Here is an 18288-nt window from a genome sequence, read left to right on the forward strand (position 1 = left end):
CAGAGCAGCCTGAGTGCTTCTTAGGCCAGTGGCAGGCTCCTGGCTGCTGGCTGTGCTTGTGAGGTCACAACAGCCTCAGTGCCTCCTCGGCCAGTGCCAGGCTCATGGCTGCTGCCTCTGCTTGTGAGGTCACAGCAGCCTCAGTGACTCCTAGGCCAGTGGCAGGCTCCTGGCTGCTGGATGTGCTTGTGAGGTCACAGCAGTGTCAGTGCCTCCTAGGCCAGTGGCACGCTCATGGCTGCTGGCTGTGCTAGTGAGGTCACAGCAGCCTCCGTGCCTCCTAGGCCAGTGGCAGGCTCCTGGCTGCTGGCTGTGCTTGTGAGGTCACAGCAGCCTGAGTGCCTCCTAGGCCAGTGGCAGGCTCCTGGCTGCTGGCTGTGTTTGTGAGGTCTCAGCAGCCTGAGTGTCTCCTAGGTCAGTGGCAGGCTCATGGCTGCTGGTTGTGCCTCTGAGGTGACAGCAACCTGAGTGCCTCCTAGGCCAGTGGCAGGCTCCTGGTTCTTGGCTGTGCTTGTGAGGTCACAGAAGCCTCAGTGACTTCGAAGCCAGGGGCAGGCTCCTGGCTGCTGGCTGTGTTTCTGAGGTCAAAGCAGCCTCAGTGCCTCCTAGGCCAGTGGCAGGCTCCTGATTTCTGGCTGTGCTTGTGAGGTAACTGCAGCCTCAGTGACTCCTAGGCCAGTGGCAGGCTCATGGCTGCTGGCTGTGATTGTGAGGTCACAACAGCCTCAGTTCCTCCCAGGTCAGTGGCAGGCTGCTGTCTGCTGGCTGTGCTTGTGAGGTCACAGCAGCCTCAGTGCCTCCTAGGCAACTGGCAGGATCAGGGCTGCTGGATGTGCTTGTGAGGTCACAGCAGCCTCATTGCCTCCTAGGCCAGTAGCAGGCTCCTGGCTGCTGGCTGTGCTTGTCAGGTCACAGCAGCCTCAGTGCCTCCGAAGCCAGTGGCAGGCACGTGGCTGCTGGCTGTGCTTGTGAGGTCACAGCAGCCTCAGTGCCTCCTAGGCCAGCGGCAGGCTCATGACTGCTGGCTGTGTTTGTGAGGTCACAGCACCCTGAGTGCCTCCAAGGTCAGTGGCAGGCTCATGGCTGTTGGTTGTGCTTGTGAGGTCACAGCAGCCTCAGTGCCTCCTAGGCCAGTGGCAGGCTCCTGGCGTTTGCCTGTGCTTGTGAGGTCACAGCAGCCTGAGTGCTTCTTAGGCCAGTAGCAGGCTCCTGGCTGCTGGCTGTGCTTGAGAGGTCACAGCAGCCTCAGTGCGTCCTAGGATATGAGCAGCGTACCTTTTTGGCTGTGCTTGTGAGGTAACAGCAGCCTGAGTGCCTCCGAGGCCAGTGGCAGGCTCCTGGCTGCTGGTTGTGCTTGTGAGGTCACAACAGCCTCAGTGCGTCCTAGGCCAGTGGCAGGCTCCTGTCTGCTGGCTGTGCTTGTGAGGTCACAGCAGCCTGAGTGCCTCCTAGGACAGTGGCAGGCTCATGGCTGCTGGTTGTGCTTTTGAGGTGACCGCAACCTGAGTGCCTCCTCGGCCAGTGGCAGGCTCCTGGTTCTTGGCTGTGCTTGTGAGGTCACAGCAGCCTCAGTGCCTCTGAGGAAAGAGGCAGTCCCATGGATGGTGCCTGTGCTTGTGAGGTCACAGCAGCCTCAGTGCCTCCGAGGCCTGTGCCAGGCTCCTGGCTGCTGGCTGTGCTTGTGAGGTCACAACAGCCTCAGGGCGTCCTAGGCCAGTGGCAGGCTCCAGGCTGCTGGCTGTGCTTGTGAGGTCACAGCAGCGTCAGTGCCTCCTAGGCCAGTGGCAGGCTCATGGCTGCTGGCTGTGCTAGTGAGGTCACAGCAGCCTCTGTGCTTCCCAAGCCAGTGGTAGGCTCATGGCTGCTGGCTGTGCTTGTGAGGTCACAGCAGCCTGAGTGCCTCCTAGGCCAGTGGCAGGCTCCTGGCTGCTGGCTGTGCTTGTGAGGTCTCAGCAGCCTTAGTGCCTCCTAGGTCAGTGGCAGGCTCATGGCTGCTGGTTGTGCTTCTGAGGTCACAGCAACCTGAGTGCCTCCTAGGCCAGTGGCAGGCTCCTGGTTCTTGGCTGTGCTTGTGAGGTCACAGAAACCTCAGTGCCTCCGAGGCCAGTGGCAGTCCCGTGGATGCTGCCTGTGCTTGTGAAGTCACAGCAGCCTCAGGGCCCCCGAGGCCAGTGGTAGGCTCATGCCTGCTGGCTGTGTTTGGGCGGTCACAGCAGCCTCCGTGCCTCCAAGACCAGTGGCAGGCTCATGGCTGCTGGCTGTGCTTGTGAGGTCACAGCACCCTGTTTCCGTCCGATGCCACTAGCAGGCTCATGGCTGCTGGATCTGCTTGTGAGATCACAGCAGCCTCAGTGCCTCCTAGGCCAGTAGCAGGCTCCTTGCTGCTGGCTGTGCTTGGGAGGTCACAGCAGCCTCAGTGCCTCCTAGGCCAGTGGCAGGCTGCTGGCTGCTGGCTGTTCTTGTGAGGTCACAGCAGCCTCAGTGCCTCCTAGGCCAGAGGCAGGCTCATGGCTGCTGGCTGTGCTTGTGAGGTCACAGCAGGTTGAGTGCCTCTGAGGCCAGTGGCAGGCTCCTGGCTGCCAGTGGCAGGCTCATGGCTGCTGGCTGTGCTTGTGAGGTCACAGCAGCCTGGGTGCCTCCTAGGACAGTGTCAGGCTCATGGCTGCTGGCTGTGCTTGTGAGGTCACAACAGCCTCAGTGCCTACTAGGACAGTGGCAGGCCCCCGGTTGCTGGCTGTGCTTGTGGGGTCACAGCAGCCTGAGTGCCTCCTAGGCCAGTGGCAGGCTCCTGGCTGCTGGCTGTGCTTGTGAGGTCACAGCAGCCTCAGTGCCTCCTAGGACAGTGGCAGGCTCATGGCTGCTTGCTGTGCTTGTGGGGTTACAACATCCTCAGTGCCTCATATGTTAGTGTGCAGCGCCCCCTGCTGGCTGTGCTTGTGAGGTCACAGCAGCCTCAGTGCCTCCTAGGCCAGTAGCAGGCTCCTGGCTGCTGGCTGTGCTTATGAGGTCACAGCTGCCTAGGTGCCTCCTAGACCAGTGGCAGGCTCCTGTCAGCTGGCTGTGCTTGTGAGGTCACAGCAGCCTCAGTGCCTCCTAGGCCAGTATCAGGCTCATTGCTGCTGGCTGAGCTTGTGAGGTCACAGCAGCCTCACTGCCTCCTAGGACAGTGGCAGGCTCCTGGCTGCTGGCTCTGCTTGTGAGGTCACAGCAGCTTCAGTGCTTCCTAGGACAGTGGCAGGCTCCTTGCTGCTGGCTGTGCTTGTGAGGTCACAGCAGCCTCAGTTCCTCCTAGGCCATTGGCAGGCTCATGGCTGCTGGCTGTGCTTGTGAGGTCACAGCAGCCTCAGTGCCTCCTAGGCCAGTGGCAGGCTCCTTGCTGCTGGCTGTGCTTGTGAGGTCACAGCAGCCTCAGTGCCTCCGAGGCCAGTGGCAGGCTGCTGGTTGCTGGCTGTGCTTTGGAGTTCACAGCTGCCTGAGTGCCTCCTAGGCCAGTGGCAGGTTACTGGCTGCTGGCTGTGCTTGTGAGGTCACAGCAGCCTCCGTGCCTCCTAGGACAGTGGCAGGCTGCTGGCTGCTGGCTGTGCTTGTGAGGTCACAGCAGCCTCAGTGTCTCCTAGGCCAGTGGCAGGCTCCTGGGTGCTGTCTGTGCTTGGGAGGTCACAGCAGCCTCCGTGCCTCCAAGACCAGTGGCAGGCTCCTGGCTGCTGGCTGTGCTTGTGAGGTCACAGCAGCCTGAGTGCCTCCTAGGACAGTCGCAGGCTCCTTGCTGCCGGCTGTGCTTGTGAGGTCACAGCAGCCTGAGTGCCTCCTAGGACAGTGGCAGGCTGCTGGCTGCTGGATGTGCTTGTGAGGTCACAGCAGCCTCAGTGCCTCCCAGGGCAGTGTCAGGCTCCTGGCTGCTGGCTGTCCCTGTGAGGTCACAGCAGCATCAGTGCCTCCTAGACCAGTGGCAGGCTCATGGCTGCTGGCTGTGCTTGTGAGGTCAGGGCAGCCTCTTCGCCTACTAGGGCCAGTGGCAGACTCATGGCTGCTGGCTGTGGTTGTGAGGTCACAGCAGCCTCAGTGCCTCCTAGGCCAGTGGCAGGCTCATGGCTGCTGGCTCTGCTTGTGAGGTCACAGCAGCCTGAGTGCCTCCTAGGCCAGTGGCAGGCTCATGGCTGCTGGCTGTGCTTGTGAGGTGACAGCAGCCTCAGTGCCTCCTAGGCCAGTAGCAGGTTGCTGGCTTCTTGCTGTGCTTGCGAGGTCACAGCAGGCTGAGTGCCTCCTAGGCCAGTGGCAGGCTCCTGGCTGCTGGCTGTGCCTGTGAGGTCAGGGCAGCCTCTTCGCCTACTAGGGCCACTGGCAGAATCATGGCTGCTGGCTGTGGTTGTGAGGTCACAGCAGCCTCAGTGCCTCCTGCGTCAGTGGCAGGCTCCTGGCTGCTGGCTGTGCTTGTGAGGTCACAGCAGCCTCAGTGACTCCTAGGCCAGTGGCAGGCTCATGGCTGCTGGCTGTGCTTGTGAGGTCACAGCAGCATCACTGCCTTCAAGGCCAGGGGCAGGCTCCTGGCTGCTGGCGGTGCTTGTGAGTTCACAGCAGCCTCAGTGCCTCTTAGGCCAGTGGCAGGCTGCAGACTGCTGGCTGTCCTTGTGAGGCCACAGCAGCATCAGTGCCTCCTCGGCCAGTGGCAGGCTCCTGGCTGCTGGCTGTGCTTGTGAGGGCACAGCACCCTGAATGCCTCCTAGGCCAGTGGCAGGCTCCTGGGTGCTGGCTGTGCTTGTCAGCTCTCAGCAGCTTCAGTGCCTCCTAGGCAATGAGCATCGCACCTTACTGGCTGTGCTTGTGAGGTCACAGCAGCATCAGTGCCTCCGAGGCCTGTGCCAGGCTCCTGGCTGCTGGCTGTGCTTGTGATGTCACAGCAGCCTGAGTGCCACCTAGGCCAGTGGCAGGCTCCTGGCTGCTGACTGTACTTCTGAGGTCACAGCAGTGTCACTGCCTCCAAGCCCAGTGGCAGGCTCATGGCTGCTGCCTGTGGTTGTGAGGTCACAGCAGCCTCAGTGCCTCCTAGGTAGGGGCAGGCTCCTTGCTGCTGGCTGTGCTTGTGAGGTCACAGCAGCCTCAGTGCCGCCTACTCTAGGGGCAGGCTCCTGGCTGCTGGCTGTGCTTGTGAGGTCACAGCAGCCTCAGTGCCTCCTAGGCCAGTGGCAGGCTCCTGGCTGCTAGCTGTGCTTGTGAGGTCACAACAGCCTCAGTGCCTCCGACGACAGTAGCAGGCTGCTGGCTGCTGGCTGTGCTTGTGAGGTCACAGCAGCCTCAGTGCCTCCGAGGCCAGTGGCAGGCTCCTGGCTGCTGGCTGTGTTTGGGAGGTCACAACAGCCTGAGTGTCTCCTAGGCCAGTGGCAGGCTCATGGCTGCTGGCTGTGTTTGGGAGGTCACAGCAGCCTCAGTGCCTCCTAAGCCAGTGGCAGGCTGCTGGCTGCCGGCTGTGCTTGTGAGGTCACAGCAGCCTGAGTGTCTCCCAGGCCACTGGCAGGCTCCTGGCTGCTGGCTGGGCTTGTGAGGTCACAGCACCCTCAGTGCCTCCGAGGCCAGTGGCAGGCTCCAGGCTGCTCTTTGTGGTTGTGAGGTCACAGCAGCCTGAGTGCCTCATGGACAGTGGCAGGCTCCTAGCTACTGGCTGTGCTTGTGAGGTCACAGCAGCCTCAGTGCCTCCTAGGCCAGTGGCAGGATCATGGCTGCTGGCTGTGCTTTTGCCGTCACAGCAGCCTCAGTGCCTCCTAGGCCAGTGGCAGGCTCCTGGCTGCTGGCTGTGCTTGTGAGGTCACAGCAGCCTCAGTGCCTCCTAGGCCAGTGGCAGGCTCATGGCTGCTGACTGTGCTTGTGATGTCTAAGCCGCCTGAGCACCTCCGAGGCCAGCGGCAGGCTCCTGGCTGCTGGCTGTGCTTGTGAGGTCACAGCAGCCTCCGTGCCTCCTAGGCCAGTGGCAGGCTCCTGGCTGCTGGCTGTGCTTGTGCGGTCACAGCAGTGTCAGTTCCTCCTGGGCCAGTGGCAGGCTGCTGGCTACTGGCTGTGCTTGGGAGGTCACAGCAGCCTCCGTGCCTCCTAGGCCAGTGGCAGCCTCCTGGCTGCTGGCTGTGCTTGTGAGGTCACAGCAGCCTGAGTGTCTCCTAGGCCAGTGGCAGGCTCATGGCTGCTGTCTGTGCTTGTGACGTCACAGCAGGCTGAGTGCCTCATTGGCCAGTGGCAGGCTCCTGGCTGCTGGCTGTGCTTGTGAGGTCACAGCAGCCTCAGTGCCTCCTAGGCCAGTGACAGCCTCATGGCTTCTGGCTATGCTTGTGAGGTCACAGCAGCCTGAATGCCTCCTAGGCCAGTGGCAGGTTCCTGTGTGCTGGCTGTGCTTGTGAGGTCACAGCTGCCTCAGTGAATCCTAGGACAGTGTCAGGCCCATGGCTGCTGGCTGTGCTTGTGAGGTCACAGCAGCCTCAGTGCCTCCTAGGCCAGTGGCAGGCTCCTGGCTGCGTGTTGCGCTTGTGAGGTCACAGCAGCCTGAGTGCCTCCAAGGCCAGTGGCAGGCTCATGGCTGCTGGCTGTGCTTGTGAGGTCACAGCAGCCTCCATGCCTCCTAGGCCAGTGACAGGCTCCTGGCTGCTGGCTGTGCTTGTGAGGTCACAGCAGCCTCAGTGCCTCATAGGTTGTGAGCAGTGCCCCCTGCTGGCTGTGCTTGTGAGGTCACAGCAGCCTCAGTGCCTCCTAGGCCAGCGGCAGTCTCCTTGCTGCTGGCTGTGCTTGTGAGGTCACAGCAGCCTCAGTGCCTCCTAGGCCATTGGCAGGCTCATGGCTGCTGGCTGTGCTTCAGACATCACAGCAGCCTCAGTGCCTCCTAGGCCAGTGGCAGGCTCATGGCTGCTGGCTGTGCTTGTGAGGTCACAGCAACCTGAGAGTCTCCTAGGCCAGTTGCAGGCCCATGGCTGCTGCCTGTGCTTGTGAGGTCACAGCAGAATGAGTGCATCCTAGGCCAGTGGCAGGCTCATGGCTGCTGGTTGTGCTTGCGAGGTCACAGCAGCCTCAGTGCCTCCTAGGCCAGTGGCAGGCTCCTGGCTGCTGCCTGTGCTTGTGAGGTCACAGCAGCCTCAGTACCTCCTACGCCAGTGGCAGGCTCATGGCTGCTGGCTGTGCTTGTGAGGTCACAGCAGCCTGTTTGCCTCCGAGGCCAGTGGCAGGCTCATGGCTGCTGGCTGTGCTTGTGAGGTCACAGCAGCCTGAGTGCCTCCTAGGCCAGTGGCAGGCTCCTTGCTGCTGGCTGTGCTTGTGAGGTCACAGCAGCCTCAGTACCTCCTACGCCAGTGGCAGGCTCATGGCTGCTGGCTGTGCTTGTGAGGTCACAGCAGCCTGTTTGCCTCCGAGGCCAGTGGCAGGCTGCTGGCTGCTGGCTGTGCTTGTGAGGTCACAGCTGCCTCAGTGCCTCCTAGGACAGTGGCAGGCCCCTGGCTGCTGGCTGTGCTTGTGAGGTCACAGCAGCCTGAGTGCCTCCTTGGCCAGTGGCAGGCTCATGGCTGCTGGCTGTGCTTGTGAGGTCACAGCAGCCTCCATGCCTCCTAGGCCAGTGACAGCCTTATGGCTGCTGGCTGAGCTTGTGAGGTCACAGCAGCCTCAGTGCCTCAAATTTGTGAGCAGTGCCCCCTGGTGGCTGTGCTTGTGAGGTCACAGCAGCCTCAGTGCCTCCTAAGCCAGTGGCAGGCTGCTGGCTGCTGGCTCTGCTTGTGAGGTCACAGCAGCCTGAGTGTCTCCTAGGCCAGTGGCAGGGTCCTGGCTGCTGGCTGTGCGTGTGAGGTCACAGCAGCCTCAGTGCCTCCGACGCCAGTATCAGGCTCCTGGCTGCGGGCTGAGCTTGTGAGGTCACAGCAGCCTCACTGCCTCCTAGGACAGTGGCAGGCTCCTGGCTGCTGGCTCTGCTTGTGAGCTCACAGCAGCCTCAGTGCATCCTAGGACAGTGGCAGGCTCCTGGCTGCTGGGTGTGCTTGTGAGGTCACAGCAGCCTCAGTGCCTCCTAGGCCAGTGGCAGGCTCATGGCTGCTGGCTGTGCTTGTGACGTCACAGCAGCCTCAGTGCCTCCTAGGCCAGTGGCAGGCTGCTGGTTGCTGGATGTGCTTTGGAGTTCACAGCAGCCTGAGTGCCTCCTAGGCCAGTGGCAGGCTCCTGGCTGCTGGCTGTGCTTGTGAGGTCTCAGCAGCCTCAGTGCCTCCTAGACCAGTGGCAGGTTACTGGCTGCTGGCTGTGCTTGTGAGGTCACAGCAGCCTCCGTGCCTCCTAGGACAGTCGCAGGCTCCTTGCTGCTGGCTGTGCTTGTGAGGTCACAGCAGTATGAGTGCCTCCAAGGCCAGTGGCAGGCTCCTGGTTGCTGGCTGTCCTTGTGAGGTCACAGCAGCCTCAGTGACTCCTAGGCCAGTTGCAGGCCCATGGCTGCTGGCTGTGCTTGTGAGGTCACAGCAGGATGAGTGCCTCCTAGGCCAGTGGCAGGCTCATGGCTGCTGGCTGTGCTTGTGAGGTCACAGCAGCTTCAGTGCCTCCGAGGCCAGTGGCAGGCTCCTTGCTGCTGGCTGTGCTTGTGAGGTCACAGCAGCCTCAGTACCTCCTCGGCCAGTGGCAGGCTCATGGCTGCTGGCTGTGCTTGTGAGGTCACAGCAGCCTGAGTGCCTCCGAGGCCAGTGGCAGGCTCATGGCTGCTGGCTGTATTTGTGAGGTCACAGCAGCCTCAGTGCCTCCAAGGCACTGACAGACTCATGGCTGCTGGCTGTGCTTGTGAGGTCACAGCAGCCTGAGTGCCTCCTAGGCCAGTGACAGGCTGCTGGCTGCTGGCTGTGCTTGGGAGGTCACAGCAGCCTCAGTGCCTCCTAGGCCAGTGGCAGGCTCATGGCTGCTGGCTGTGCTTGGGAGGTCACAGCAGCCTGGGTGCTTCCTATGCCAGTGGCAGGCTCATGGCTGCTGGCTGTGCTTGTGAGGTCACAGCAGGCTGAGTGCCTCCTAGGCCAGTGGCAGGCTCCTGGCTGCTGGCTGTGCTTGTGAGGTCACAGCACCCTCAGTGCCTGCGAGGCCAGTGGCAGATTCCTGTCTACTGGCTGTGTTTGGGATGTCACAGCAGCCTCCTTGCCTCCTAGGCCAGTGGCAGGCTCCTGACTGCTGGCTGTGCTTGTGGGGTCACAGCAGCCTCAGTGCCTCCTAGGCCAGTGGCAGGCTCCTGGCTGCTGGCTGTGCTTGTGAGGTCACAACAGCCTCAGTGCCGCATACGTTAATCTGTAGCGCCCCCTGCTGGCTGTGCTTATGAGGTCACAGCTGCCTAGGTGCCTCCTAGACCAGTGGCAGGCTCCTGTCTGCTGGCTGTGCTTGTGAGGTCACAGCAGCCTCAGTGCCTCCTAGGCCAGTGGCAGGCTCCTGGCTGCTGGCTGAGCTTGTGAGGTCACAGCAGCCTCACTGCCTCCTAGGACAGTGGCAGGCTCCTGGCTGCTGGCTCTGCTTGTGAGCTCACAGCAGCCTCAGTGCCTCCTAGGACAGTCGCAGGCTCCTTGCTGCTGGCTGTGCTTGTGAGGTCACAGCAGTTTGAGTGCCTCCAAGGCCAGTGGCAGGCTCCTGGCTGCTGGCTGTCCTTGTGAGGTCACAGCAGCCTCAGTGACTCCTAGGCCAGTTGCAGGCTCCTGGCTGCTGGCTGTGCTTGTGAGGTCACAGCAGGATGAGTACCTCCTAGGCCAGTGGCAGGCTCATGGCTGCTGGCTGTGCTTGTGAGGTCACAGCAGCCTCAGTGCCTCCGAGGCCAGTGGCAGGCTCATGGCTGCTGGCTGTGCTTGTGAGGTCACAGCAGCCTCAGTACCTCCTCGGCCAGTGGCAGGCTGCTGGCTGCTGGCTGTGCTTGTGAGGTCACAGCAACCTGAGTGCCTTCTATGTCACAGGCAGGCTCCTGGCTGCTGGCTGTGCTTGTGACATCACAGCAGCCTCAGTGCCTCATACGTTAGTGTGCAGCTCTCCCTGCTGGTTGTGCTTGTGAGGTTACAGCAGTCTCCGTGCCTCCTAGGCCAGTGGCAGGCTCCTGGCTGCTGGCTGTGGTTGTACGGTCACAGCAGCCTGAGTTCCTTCAAGGCCAGTGGCAGTCTCCTGGCTGCTCTTTGTGGTTGTGAGGTCACAGCAGCCTGAGTGCCTCCTAGGCCAGTGGCAGCCTCCTGGCTGCTGGCTGTGCTTGTGAGGCCACAGCAGCATTAGTGCCTCCTCGGCCAGTGGCAGGCTCCTGGCTGCTGCCTGTGCTTGTGAGGTCACAGCAGCCTGAGTGCCTCCTAGGCCAGTGGCAGGCTCCTGGCTGCTGGCTGTCCCTGTGAGGTCACAGCAGCCTCAGTGCCTGCGAGGCCAGTGGCAGGCTCATGGCTGCTGGCTGTGCTTGTGAGGTCTAATCCGCCTGAGCACCTCCGAGGCCAGCGGCAGGCTCCTAGCTGCTGGCTGTGCTTGTGAGGTCACAGCAGCTTAAAAGCCTCCTAGGCCAGTGGCAGGCTCCTGGCTGCTGGCTGTGCTTGTGCGGTCACAGCAGTGTCAGTTCCTCCTGGGCCAGTGGCAGCCTCCTGGCTACTGGCTGTGCTTGTGAGGTCACAGCAGCCTGAGTGTCTCCTAGGCCAGTGGCAGGCTCATGGCTACTGGCTGTGGTTGTGAGGTCACAGCAGCCTCAGTGCCTCCTACGCCAGTGGCAGGCTCATGGCTGCTGGCTGTGCTTGGGAGGTCACAGCAGCCTCAGTGACTCCTAGGCCAGTTGCAGGCCCATGGCTGCTGGCTGTGCTTGTGAGGTCACAGCAGGATGAGTGCCTCCTAGGCCAGTGGCAGGCTCATGGCTGCTGGCTGTCCTTGTGAGGTCACAGCAGCCTCAGTGACTCCTAGGCCAGTTGCAGGCCCATGGCTGCTGGCTGTGCTTGTGAGGTCACAGCAGGATGAGTGCCTCCTAGGCCAGTGGCAGGCTCATGGCTGCTGGCTGTGCTTGTGAGGTCACAGCAGCCTGAGGGCCTAATAGGCCAGTGGCAGGCTCCTTGCTGCTGGCTGTGCTTGTGAGGTCACAGCAGCCTCAGTACCTCCTGCGTCAGTGGCAGGCTCATGGCTGCTGGCTGTGCTTGTGAGGTCACAGCAGCCTGAGTGCCTCCTAGGACAGTGGCAGGCCCATGGCTGCTGGCTGTATTTGTGAGGTCACAGCAGCCTCAGTGCCTCCAAGGCACTGACAGACTCATGGCTGCTGGCTGTGCTTGTGAGGTCACAGGAGGCTGAGTGCCTGCTAGGCCATTGGCAAGCTCATGGCTGCTGGCTGTGCTTGTGAGGGCACAGCAGCCTCAGTGCCTCCTTGGTAGTGAGCAGTAGCCTCTGGTGGCTGTGCTTGTGAGGTTACAGCAGCCTGAGTGCCTCTTAGAACCCTGTCAGGCTAATAACTGCTGGCTGTGCTTGTGAGGTCACAGGAGCCTCAGTGCCTCCTAGGCAAGTGGCAGGATCATGGCTGCTGGCTGTGCGTGTGAGGTCACAGCAGCCTGAGGGCCTCATAGGCCAGTGGCAGGCTCCTGGCTGCTGGCCTTGCTTGTGACATCACAGCAGACTTAGTGCCTCATACGTTAGTGTGCAGCACCCCCTGCTGGCTGTGCTTGGGAGGTTACAGCAGCCTCCGTGCCTCATAGGCCAGTGGCAGGCTCATGGCTGCTGGCTGTGCTTGTGAGGTCATAGCAGCCTGAGTGCCTCCTAGGCCAGGGGCAGGCTCATGGCTGCTAGCTGCGCTTGTGAGGTCACAGCAGCCTCAGTGCCTCCGAGGCCAGTGGCAGGCTGTTGGCTGCTGGCTGTGCTTGTGAGGTCACAGCAACCTGAGTGCCTTCTATGTCACAGGCAGGCTCCTGGCTGCTGGCTGTGCTTGTGACATCACAGCAGCCTCAGTGCCTCATACCTTAGTGTGCAGCTCTCCCTGCTTGTTGTGCTTGTGAGGTTACAGCAGTCTCCGTGCCTCCTAGGCCAGTGGCAGGCTCCTGGCTGCTGGCTGTGGTTGTACGGTCACAGCAGCCTGAGTTCCTTCAAGGCCAGTGGCAGTCTCCTGGCTGCTCTTTGTGGTGGTGAGGTCACAGCAGCCTGAGTGCCTCCTAGGCCAGTGGCAGCCTCCTGGCTGCTGGCTGTGCTTGTGAGGCCACAGCAGCATTAGTGCCTCCTCGGCCAGTGGCAGGCTCCTGGCTGCTGCCTGTGCTTGTGAGGTCACAGCAGCCTGAGTGCCTCCTAGGCCAGTGGCAGGCTCCTGGCTGCTGGCTGTGCCTGTGAGGTCACAGCAGCCTCAGTGCCTGCGAGGCCAGTGGCAGGCTCATGGCTGCTGGCTGTGCTTGTGAGGTCTAAGCCGCCTGAGCACCTCCGAGGCCAGCGGCAGGCTCCTAGCTGCTGGCTGTGCTTGTGAGGTCACAGCAGCTTAAAAGCCTCCTAGGCCAGTGGCAGGCTCATGGCTGCTGGCTGTGCTTGTGCGGCCACAGCAGCCTGAGTATCTCCTAGGCAAGTGGCAGGCTCATGGCTACTGGCTGTGGTTGTGAGGTGACAGCAGCCTCAGTGCCTCCTACGCCAGTGGCAGGCTCCGGGCTGCTGGCTGTGCTTGTGAGGTCACAGCAGCCTCAGTGCCTGCTAGGCCAGTGACAGGCTCATGGCTGCTGCCTGTGCTTGTGAGGTCACAGCAGCCTGAGTGCCTCCTAGGCCAGTGGCAGGCTCATGGCTGCTGGCTGTGCTTGTGAGGTCACAGCTGCCTCAGTGCATCCGAGGCCAGTGGCAGGGACATGGCTGCGTCCTGTGCTTGTGAGGTCACAGCAGAATGAGTGCCTCCTAGGCCAGTGGCAGGCCAATGGCTGCTGGCTCTGCTTGTGAGGTCATAGCGGCCTCAGTGCCTCCTAGGCCAGTGGCTGGCGCCTGGCTGCTGGCTGTGCTTGTGAGGTCACAGCAGCCACAGTGACTCCTAGGCCAGTGGCAGGCTCATGGCTGCTGCCTGTGCTTGTGAGGTCACAGCAGGATGAGTGCCTCCTATGCCAGTGGCAGGCTCCTGGCTGCTGGCTGCGCTTGTGAGGTCACAGCTGCCTCAGTGCCTCCTAGGCCAGTGGCAGGCTCCTGGCTGCTGGCTGTGCTTGTGAGGTCACAGCAGCCTCAGTACCTCCTAGTCCAGTGGCAGGCTCATGGCTGATGGCTGTGCTTGTGAGGTCACACCAGCCGGAGTGCCTCCTAGGCCAGTGGCAGGCTCATGGCTGCTGGCTGTGCTTGTGAGGTCACAGCAGGTTGAGTGCCTCCGAGGCCAGTGGCAGGCTCATGGCTGCTGGCTGTATTTTTGAGGTCACAGCAGCCTCAGTGCCTCCAAGGCACTGACAGACTCATGGCTGCTGCCTGTGCTTGTGAGGTCACAGGAGGCTGAGTGCCTGCTAGGCCAGTGGCAAGCTCATGGCTGCTGGCTGTGCTTGTGAGGGCACAGCAGCCTCAGTGCCTCCTTGGTAGTGAGCAGCAGCCCCTGGTGGCTGTGCTTGTGAGGTCACAGCAGCCTCCGTGCCTCTTAGAACGCTGTCAGGCTAATAACTGCTGGCTGTGCTTGTGAGGTCACAGCAGCCTGAGTACCTCCTAGGCCAGTGGCAGGCTCCTGGCTGCTGGCTGTGCTTGTGAGGTTACAGCAGCCTGAGTGCCTCCGAGGCCAGTGGCAGGCTCCTGGCTGCTGGCCGCGCTTGTGAGGTCACAGCAGCCTCACTGCCTCATACGTTAGTGTGCAGCACCCCCTGCTGGCTGTGCTTGTGAGGTCACAGCTGCCTCAGTGCCTCCGAGGCCAGTGGCAGGCCCATGGCTGCTGGCTGTGCTTGTGAGGTCACAGCAGGATGAGTGCCTCGTAGGCCAGTGGCAGGCCAATGGCTGCTGGCTGTGCTTGTGAGGTCATAGCAGCCTCAGTGCCTCCTAGGCCAGTGGCTGGCGCCTGGCTGCTGGCTGTGCTTGTGAGGTCACAGCAGCCTCAGTGCCTCATAGCTTAGTGTATAGCGCCCCCTGCTGGCTGTGCTTGTGAGGTCACAGCAGCCTCAGTGCCTCCTAGGCCAGTGTCAGGCTCCTGGCTGCTGGCTGTGCTTGTGAGGTCACAGCAGCCTCAGTGCCTCCGAGGCCCGTGGAAGGCTCCTGGCTGCTGGCTGTGCTTCTGAGGTCACAGCAGCCTCAGTGCCTCTTAGATTAGTGGCATTCGCCCCACCTGGCTGTCCTTGTGAGGTCACAGGAGCTGGAGTGCCTCCTAGGGCCAGTGGCAGGCTCATGGTTGCTGGCTTTGGTTGTGAGGTCCCAGCAGCGTCTGTGCCTCGGAAGCCAGTGACAGGCTCCTGGCTACTGGCTGTGCTTGTGAGGTCACAGCAGCCTCAGTGCCTCCCAGGCCAGTGGCAGGCTCATGGCTGCTGGCTGTGCTTGTGAGGTCACAGCAACATCACTGCCTCCTAGGTCAGGGGCAGGCTCCTAGCTGCTGGATGTGCTTCTGAGATCACAGCAGCCTCAGTGCCTCTGAGGCCCATGGCAGGCTCATGGCTGCTGGCTGTGCTTGTGCGGTCACAGCTGTGTCAGTGCCTCTGAGGCCAGTGGCAGGTTCACGGCTGCTGGCTGTGCTTGTGAGGTCACAGCAGCCTCAGTGCCTCCAAGGTCAGTGGCATGCTCATGGCTGCTGGTTGTGCTTGCGAGGTCACAGCAGCCTCAGTGCCTCCTAGGCCAGTGGCAGGCTCCTGGCTGCTGGCTGTGGTTGTGAGGTCACAGCAGCCTGAGTTCCTTCAAGGCCAGTGGCAGTCTCTTGGCTGCTCTTTGTGGTTGTGAGGTCACAGCAGCCTGAGTGCCTGCTAGGCCAGTGGCAGGCTCCTGGCTGCTGGCTGTGCCTGTGAGGTCACAGCAGCCTCAGTACCTCCTAGGGCAGTGGCAGGCGCCTGGCTGCTGGCTGTGCTTGTGAGGTCACAGCAGCTTAAAAGCCTCCTAGGCCAGTGGCAGGCTCATGGCTGCTGGCTGTGCTTGTGAGGCCACAGCTGCCTCAGTGCCTCCGAGGCCAGTGGCAGGCTCCTGGCTGCTGGCTGTGCTTGTGAGGTCACAGCAGCTTAAAAGCCTCCTAGGCCAGTGGCAGGCTGCTGGCTGCTGCCTGTGCTTGTGAGGTCACAGCAGCCGGAGTGCCTCCTAGGCCAGTGGCAGGCTCATGGCTGCTGGCTGTGCTTGTGAGGTCACAGCAGGTTGAGTGCCTCCGAGGCCAGTGGCAGGCTCCTGGCTGCTGCCTGTGCTTGTGAGGTCACAGCAGCCTGACTGCATCCTAGGACTGCGGCAGGCTCCTGGCTGCTGGCTGTGCCTGTGAGGTCACAGCAGCCTCAGTGCCTGCGAGGCCAGTGGCAGGCTGCTGGCTGCTGGCTGTGCTTGTGAGGTCTAAGCCGCCTGAGCACCTCCGAGGCCAGCGGCAGGCTCCTAGCTGCTGGCTGTGCTTGTGAGGTCACAGCAGCTTAAAAGCCTCCTAGGCCAGTGGCAGGCTCATGGCTGCTGGCTGTGCTTGTGCGGTCACAGCAGCCTGAGTATCTCCTAGGCAAGTGGCAGGCTCATGGCTACTGGCTGTGCTTGTGAGGTCACAGCAGCCTCAGTGCCTCCTACGCCAGTGGCAGGCTCCTGGCTGCTGGCTGTGCTTGTGAGGTCACAGCAGCCTCAGTGCCTGCTAGGCCAGTGACAGGCTCATGGCTGCCGCCTGTGCTTGTGAGGTCACAGCAGCCTGAGTGCCTCCTAGGCCAGTGGCAGGCTCATGGCTGCTGGCTGTGCTTGTGAGGTCACAGCTGCCTCAGTGCCTCCGAGGCCAGTGGCAGGCCCATGGCTGCTTCCTGTGCTTGTGAGGTCACAGCAGGATGAGTGCCTCGTAGGCCAGTGGCAGGCCAATGGCTGCTGGCTGTGCTTGTGAGGTCATAGCAGCCTCAGTGCCTCCTAGGCCAGTGGCTGGCGCCTGGCTGCTGGCTGTGCTTGTGAGGTCACAGCAGCCTCAGTGCCTCCTAGGCCAGTGCCAGGCTCATGGCTGCTGCCTGTGCTTGTGAGGTCACAGCAGGATGAGTGCCTCCTAGGCCAGTGGCAGGCTCCTGGCTGCTGGCTGCGCTTGTGAGGTCACAGCTGCCTCAGTGCCTCCTAGGCCAGTGGCAGGCTCCTGGCTGCTGGCTGTGCTTGTGAGGTCACAGCAGCCTCAGTGCCTCCTAGGCCAGTGGCAGGCTCATGGCTGATGGCTGTGCTTCTGAGGTAACAGCAGCCTCAGTGCCTTATAGGCCAGTGGCAGGCTCATGGCTGCTGGCTGTGCTTGTGAGGTCACAGCAGGTTGAGTGCCTCCTCGGCCAGTGGCAGGCTCATGGCTGCTGGCTGTATTTTTGAGGTCACAGCAGCCTCAGTGCCTCCAAGGCACTGACAGACACAAGACTGCTGCCTGTGCTTGTGAGGTCACAGCAGCCTGAGTGCCTCCTAGGCCAGTGGCAAGCTCATGGCTGCTGGCTGTGCTTGTTAGGGCACAGCATCCTCAGTGCCTCATAGGTAATGAACATCGGACCTTGCTGGCTGTGCTTGTGAGGTCACAGCAGCCTGAGTGCCTCCTAGGCCAGTGGCAGGCTCATAGCTACTGTCTCTGCTTGTGAGGTCACAGCAGCCTCAGTGCCTCCTCGGCCAGTGACAGGCTCCTGGCTGCTGCTGTGCTTGTGAGGTCACAGCACCCTCAGTGCCTCCTCGGACAGTGGCAGGCTCCTGGTTGCTGGCTGTGCTTGTGAGGTCACAGCAGCCTCAGTGCCTCCTAGGCCAGTGGCAGGCTCATGGCTGCTGGCTGTGCTTGTGAGGTCACAGCAGCCTCAGTCCCTCCTAGGTAATGAACAGCGCACCTTGCTGGCTGTGCTTGTGAGGTCACAGCAACCTCACTGCCTCCTAGGCCAGTGGCAGGCTCATGGCTGCTGCCTGTGATTGTGAGGTCACAGCAGCCTCAGTGCCTCCTAGGTAATGAGCAGTGCACCCTGCTGGCTATGCTTGGGAGGTCACAGCAGCCTCAGTACCTCCTAGGCCAGTGGCAGGCTCCTGGCTGCTGGCTATACTTGTGAGGTCACATCAGCCTGAGTGCCTCTTACTTTAGTGTGCAGCGACCCTTGTTGGCTGTGCTTCTGAGGTCACAGTAGCCGCACTGCCTTCTAGGCCAGTGGCAGGCTCATGGCTGCTGGCTGTGCTTGTGAGGTCACAGCAGTCTCAGTGCCTCCTAGGCCAGTGGCAGGGTCCTGGCTGCTGGCTGGGCTTGTCAGGTCATGGCGGCTGCAGTGCCCTCTAGGCCAGTGGCAGGCTCCTGGCTGCTGGCTGTGCTTGTGAGGTCACAGCAGCCTCAGTGTCAGCTAGATAATGAGCAGCACACCTTGCTGGTTGTGCTTGTGAGGTAACAGCAGCCTCAGTGCCTCCTAGGCCAGTGGCAGGCTCATGGCTGCTGGCTGTGCTTGTGACGTCACAGCAGCCTCAGTGCCTCATATGTTAGTGAGCAGCGCCCCCTGCTGGCTGTGCTTGGGAGGTCACAGCAGCCTGAGTGCCTCCTTATCCAGTTGCAGGCTGCTGCCTGATGACTGTGCTTGTGTGGTCACAGCAGCCTCAGTGCCTCCTAGGCCAGTGGCAGGCTGCTGGCTGCTGGCTGTGCTTGTGAGGTCACAGCAGCCTCAGTGCCTCCCTAGGCCAGTGGCAGGCTCCTGGTTGCTGGCTGTGCTTGTGAGGTCACAGCAGCCTCATTGCCTCCTAGGACAGTGGCAGGCTCCTGGCTGCTGGCTCTGCTTGTCAGGTCACAGCAGCCTCAGTGCCTCCTAAGCCAGTGGCAGGCTCCTCGCTGCTGGCTGAGCTTGTCAGGTCACAGTAGCTGCAGTGCCTTCTAGGCCAGTGGCAGGCTGCTGCCTGCTGGCTGTGCTTGTGAGGTCACAGCAGCCTGAGTGCCACCTAGGTAATGACGAGCGCACCTTGCTGGCTGTGCTCGTGAGGTAACAGCAACCTGAGTGCCTCCTACACCAGCGACAGGCTCCTGGCTGCTGGCTGTGCTTGTGAGGTCACAGCAGCCTCAGTGCCTCCTAGGCCAGTGGCAGGCTCCTGGCTATTGGCTGTGCTTGTGAGGTCACAGCTGTTCCAGTGCCTTCTGGGTACTGAGCAGTGCCCACTGCTGGCTGTGTTTGGGAGGTCACAGCAAGCTCCGTGCCTCCTGGGCAGTAGCAGGCTCCTGGCTGCTGGCAGTCCTTGTGAGGTCACAGCAGCCTAAGTGCCTCCTAGGCCAGTGGCAGGGTCATG

Source organism: Dromaius novaehollandiae, chromosome 6 (assembly GCF_036370855.1).
Source record: "Dromaius novaehollandiae isolate bDroNov1 chromosome 6, bDroNov1.hap1, whole genome shotgun sequence".
Taxonomy (NCBI): Eukaryota; Metazoa; Chordata; class Aves; order Casuariiformes; family Dromaiidae; genus Dromaius; species Dromaius novaehollandiae.